This window comes from Medicago truncatula, chromosome 2, assembly GCF_003473485.1.
Source record: "Medicago truncatula cultivar Jemalong A17 chromosome 2, MtrunA17r5.0-ANR, whole genome shotgun sequence".
Lineage (NCBI taxonomy): Eukaryota > Viridiplantae > Streptophyta > Magnoliopsida > Fabales > Fabaceae > Medicago > Medicago truncatula.
The window spans coordinates 23,852,405-23,858,604 of record NC_053043.1 but is presented as its reverse complement, the minus strand read 5'-3'; the positions used below and the strand labels follow the sequence as shown (position 1 = coordinate 23,858,604).

The following is a 6,200-nucleotide window of genomic DNA, read 5'->3' as shown; positions in this document are numbered from 1 at the left end:
TTGAGGATTTTTATAAAAATTTTGGTTGGGTCTAGTTCCTTGGTTGTATTTAGTGTAGTTCATTTGTTCAAAACCATTGGCAGCACTACCTAACTGACAATCAACACCTATATGACCAAAAACACCACAGATTTCACAAGGAGGAGATGTAGTAGAAGGTGTGACAGCATTAACATTAAGTTCTTCAAATTTTTGGGTTAAGGCATCAACCTTAGCAGCAAGGTGATCATAATTAGAGATCTCGTACATACCGGCCTCCTTTTTGGAGGGTGTAGAGGCGGCGATGGCTCTTTCGTTGGTCCGTTGGTAATGATTCTGAGCCATGTCTTCAATTAATCTGTAAGCCTCTGTATAGTTCTTGTTCATCAAGGCTCCACCTGCATCTGCATCAATTATAAAAAGTGTGGACTATGAGCCACTTTTCTAAACCATGGTGGGGACAAAGTCTAAGCATTTCCTTGAAACGCTCCCACGCATCATATAGGGATTCCCCCTCTTTTTGGTTGAACCGCGTGATTTGATCTCTTAGTTTAGCGGTTTTAGATGGGGGAAAGAATCGGGCAAGGAATGCTCGCCTCATTTGATGGAACCGACTTCGAGGGAATGGAACCCAGCGCTAGCTCTATCCCTTAAGGAAAAGGGAAAGAGATGAAGTCTTACGGCTTCTTGGTTCTCTTTTATAGTGCCATTGAGTCTTAAGAAGGAAGCAATATGGAGATTTGGATCCTCAGTGGGTGATCCAGAGAACTGGTTTTGCTGCACCAAATTGAGTAGTGCAGGTCTGATCTCAAAATTGTTACCCTCAACCGTCGGGTATACAATAATAGCTTGTGGCTCTTCTGTTGAAGGAGTAGCATACACTTTAAGAGTGCGTTCAGCCATAGCAATATTATTTTGTGCCTCTCTCTTTTTCTTAGGCAAATATCTTTCAATCTCAGGAATAAATTCTCCGAGACTTTTACTTCTTCGCATAAGAAATTGAGAACCCAAGAAGTTAATGGTAAACAAAGAAAAGAAAGAAGTAGAAGAAAAGGAAAAAGAAGAAGTTCTAATCACAAAGAAAGAGTTAATTAAATTAGTTAACTCCCTGGCAGCGGCGCCAAAAACTTAATGAGATAAAACCACAAGTGCACGGTCTTACCGAATTAGTAATGAAAAGAGTATCGTTCCGACAGGGAGTTGTTTAATTAAATTAACCTTAGTTGATGATTAGAAGAGAATCAAGAATATGAGATTGTTGTTTTCAATTAGTTGAAAGAGAAAATAATAATAAAAAGAGAGCCTTGGGATCGTTGGTCCGTCATAGGCGACAAAATCATTCACAAGTCAAGCCATTAAACCTAAACCTTATTTTAGACCTAGTTTCTAAAGACGAGTTTCTCTTAAGCCTATCACATCTCCTATCGGTCTCAGTGAGTGTGTTCCTCTAGCAACCACACCTATTTTCATGGTTGATTACTATTAGAATCCTTGAAGATCGAAACTCTATAAGTCTTAAGGTTCACTAGACTATTTTCATGTTTCGCAATCCTTGTCTAAATTTACTTGATCGAATATTAAAGCTCCACCTTCGTTTTATGAATTAACATTTGGAATGATGGATAAAGGATTATCAAACCCTCCACTTTTGTTTCCACAGTTTGATAATATTTAATCCATGTTAAAATGGTGAATTTAGAAGAGAAACTAGGGTTATATAATACTAAGGTTTAAGGCTTGACTTGATTAAGATTATGTCATTAGACTTATCCAACAATCCCAAGACAAAAGAAGTCTACTCAATCATGGTCATCGTAGACATGGAGAAGAAGAGAGAAAACATAAAAGTAAATGACAAGAAAGTAAAAGAAAAGAAAAGAACTTTTATTAGAAAGACAATTGTCACTATTGAATTCCAAAGAAAAGATGAATATTTGTGATGGCTAGCTACTCTGTTTATAGTTTACATTCGACTTAAAATCTAAGCAATCACTAGAATGTTCCACAAGTAAACTAAAACAGAGTAGCTTAAAATCTAAGCAAAAGTAGCTCTGGAGGGTGGCACGGTCGTGCCAAGCCTAGCACGGGCCGTGCCAAGTTTCTGACTTGAGGGAGATATATTTTTGTCTCCGAATCTTCGTATTTTCGTACCAAATCAGCTCCAAAACCCTTTTCTTTTGCTCCAAGACTCAATCCATCAAATATTCGTTCCTGAAATATAACAATATGCAATTGTAGTAAAATAGCTCAAAAAGAAAATAATATTAAAATAAAATAAACTTAAATCTAATTAAAACAAAACTAAATAACATATTAAAATAGATAATAAATGACTCATCAGGCATGGAAAGCTATAGTTGAATCGCCCACTCAAGAGTTATATGCAAATGCATTAGTGGAGTTCCACGATTCATGTAGTGATTTCCCACTTTGCAAAAATTATGCCATGACCACCTTGAATGAAGTGAAGGAGAAAATAGTAAGGGCATGGACAGACCATGTGTTCCATCTTGGTTGCAGGACCACCAACAAGGTCGAATCAGCTCATGCTTTATTGAAGAAATATTTGGACAATAGTGTGGGTGATTTGGGTACTTGTTGGGAGAAAATAAATGACATGTTGTTGCTTCAGTTCACTGCGATACAAACAACGTTTGGTCAGAGCGTTAGCGTGTTGGAACATAGATTCAAAGATGTCACTTTGTACTCCGGCTTAGGTGGTCATGTGTCTAGATATGTTTTGGACAACATTGCTTTAAAAAAGATAAGTTGTAGGGAAACATTGTGCATGGACAATGACATTTGTGGTTGTGCTCAAAGGACATCTTACGGGCTACCATGTGCATGCGAAATAGCTACTAAGCTCCTTGATGAGAAGCCAATTTTATTGGATGAGATACACCACCATTGGCATAGGTTACATATGGGTGAAGAAAGTAACGAAGTTGGTTTTTGTGTCGAGGTTGAGTTGAAGGCTATTGTAGAACGTCTAAAGAAACTCCCTTTCCAAATGAAGCTTGAAGTCAAAGAGGGTTTGTGGAAGTTGGCATTTCCTGAAACCACCATGATGTCTCCACCACTACGAAAAAGTATCAACCAAGGAGCCAAGAAAAAAGTGGGCATTGCGAGGTCTAAAGAAAAATTACATCGACTAGTCGGATCCCTTCTTCGTGGGAGGTTGTTGATTCCCAAAATCCGGATAATCAACCGTCACCATCACCAACAACATCATCATATCAAAGGAAAAAAGATGCTCGTCTTGGTAAAACATCACTTAACCCACTTCCACCTCCTACTCGGTATCCAAAACCTAAGGCTATCCCGGTTATGAGGACTAATGATTATATGCCACGCTTCATGATTCCATTTATTGAAAAAGTGCTGGATGTTATTGGCGATGGACATTGTGGATTCCGGGCTATAGCCGAGTTTGTAACACCCCGTATTCCCAACAATATAAATCATGCATAGAATCAGAGTATTTCAACATATACGGAATGTCACACTGCTTTTCATAAAATCATAAATAGAATAAAATACTATTTATTGTTCAACTTCAACAACTTATCATTTATTACATCGCAGCGGAAATTATTTCAACATTTAAAATAACTTTGGCACACAGGCCATCAACGTAGAATCTCATAAAATTTCATTCCAACAACATGTTCATAAAACAATACGTAAGGAATAGAAAGCAATAACAAATTCCCATCCCGTTACGTATCAGAGCACCTAAGACACACGTGAGAGAAATCCACTCACGACCGCAACTATTCTTGATCACCTGCAAGTTACTCATACAAAGAGCAATATTTCCAAGCAGAAGGGGTGAGATTCACAAACAATAATAATAGGTATATAAATCATCAACTGTATTTAACAATCTAATAAACAACGGATATTTCAACAGTTATGTTTCATACTTCATCAACATTAACAACACCTACAAACTCAACCTAATTCATATAAGTCATATAAAAGACTTAAAATCAACCAAAATATTTAAATGAATAAATAGGGCGTTACAGAGTTCATGGGCTTGACCGAAAAAAATCATATCATGATTCGTACACATCTTATTCAAGAGTTGAAAGATCATAGAGATAATTATGTTGAAGTATTTGCAGGTGAGGATCGTTATAACTACATTTTAAATGGCTTACATCCTCCCGCAAATACAAAAAGTTGTGCACATCTTGTTGATAAGTGGTTGACTTTTCCGGACATGGGACACATTGTTGCTAATTATTACAAAATGTGTGTGGTCGTGTTAACAAATCTTGAAGTTGGAAACTCAGAATCTTTTTTCCCACTAAGAGGGCCACCACCATCGGGTAAGCAAAAAACTCCCATCTTGTGCCTTTGGGCAATTCCGAATCATTTCGTGCTTATTTATTTGAAAAATGGTTGTCCACTACCTCCATCATCTACGGAGTGGCACAATCACAAGAAAGAAGATGCGGTGACTTGGGAAGATGAGTATTTGGATCAACATGAGTTGTCAACAATTAAAAATTTCAAAACATTTATCAGAGTAATCAACACATAAACGGAATGCTACACTTCTAAAATCATAAATGAGATAATTAACCAATTATCCTTCAACATAAATCAAATTCCAAAACATTACAGCGGATTAAGTTCATCATCATAGATAAGTCTTGGTGTAACACCCCGTTATCCCAAACAATTAAATATTAATAATATATCAGAGTTTAATACCAAACGGGCATGTCACACTACTTTTTAAAATTTCTTAAATAGAATATAAATTATTTAATAAACAACATCCTTTATGAAACATCAATAAATTGCAGCGGAATATTTCTCAACATTAAATTTCATCATCCAACATTAAATCTTGGCACAAAGGCCTCAACATATTAATCATAAAACATTGTTTCAATTAACAATAAAAAGCTCCACAATATGTTCCAAAATTTGATACATAAGGAATGAAAATAAACAAGTAATCCCATCCCGTACGTATCAGAGCCCTAGACACTTAAGCCACCACCTACTACTCAGGATCACCTGCAAGTACCCATAGGAAGGGCAACATTTTCAAGCAGAAGGAGTGAGATTCACAACAATAAATATAGATATAAAATTCATCAATTGAATCTAACACCCTAACATAATAATAATTATTCAACATGAATATATACTTCAAAATCAACAACATCAACAATAATGGTAAATTACAACCAATAACACGACTCATGCAACTACTCAACAACTCCACTAAGACTCCTCGACAATGCACATGCATGTGGTACCAATTTACAGGGCAGAAGCCCTCACCGGATATTGAATGGTTAAAGCATTCATCAGGGCATAAGCCCTCACAGCTTTGAACAACAAGGTGTTCCAGGACATGAGTCCTCCTGCTCTGAACGACAAGGCGTTCCAAGGCAAGAGCCCTCCCGCTTTATATGCTTATGCAACTAACTCCACTTGTGTATATCTACATACAACTCAACAATGCATATATGTATATATGACTTACAACTCCATAATGCAACATGTATGATTTAATTAAATAAAAGCATACATCACAGTCAACAACAGATAATCATAATCAATCTAATAATTCCATACAATGCACAACTAATCCTAATCATGGTCATACATCAAACTCATTCAACATTATTCAAAAACAGAACAAACAACTCAAATATTGGGCAACTCACCTCGCGAGTACATCTACTCGCTATGGCGAACTCAAGGATTGGGTTGCTCGCCGTGGCGAACTCAAGGCGAATGAGAAAAAGGGTGCTCTCGGGAGTTTTGACATTTTTCTCACCAAATCTTCATTTTTAAGCTCCCTATTCATCTTTTTAATCTGAAAATTGTCCCAGTCCTCTCTAAAATCATCCAGGCACTTAAAACTATCCATATTACAGCTTATAACAACAATTCAAAAATCATGATCTCACAGGCACTTGTTTGCCGTGGCGAGTAGTTCTGGTCGCGAGGCGGGCTATGAAGTTGCTCACTCGCGAGGCGAGACTAGCTATTCGCCGGGGCGAGCGATGATTGTCAGCACGGGCAGAATACAGGTTTTTCCAAAAAAATCCCATTTTCCTCCAATTCACTCCCCAAATTAGTTTACAGATGCAAAACTAAGTGTTGTATGCAACCAGAACCTAATTCTAATATCATAACAGCAATCTCTACACCCAAAACCCAATAATTCATCATAAACCTAAAATTCG

The 6,200-nt window shown here is 37.0% G+C and overlaps 1 non-coding gene across 1 annotated transcript; it reads left to right on the top strand.

Moving 5' to 3' along the window:
* Positions 1-425: 425 nt before the first annotated feature.
* LOC120578774 (small nucleolar RNA R71) lies at positions 426-532 on the top strand. Its single transcript, XR_005644585.1, has one exon. It is a non-coding gene; the product is annotated as a small nucleolar RNA R71 (small nucleolar RNA).
* The last annotated feature ends 5,668 nt before the right edge of the window (positions 533-6,200 follow it).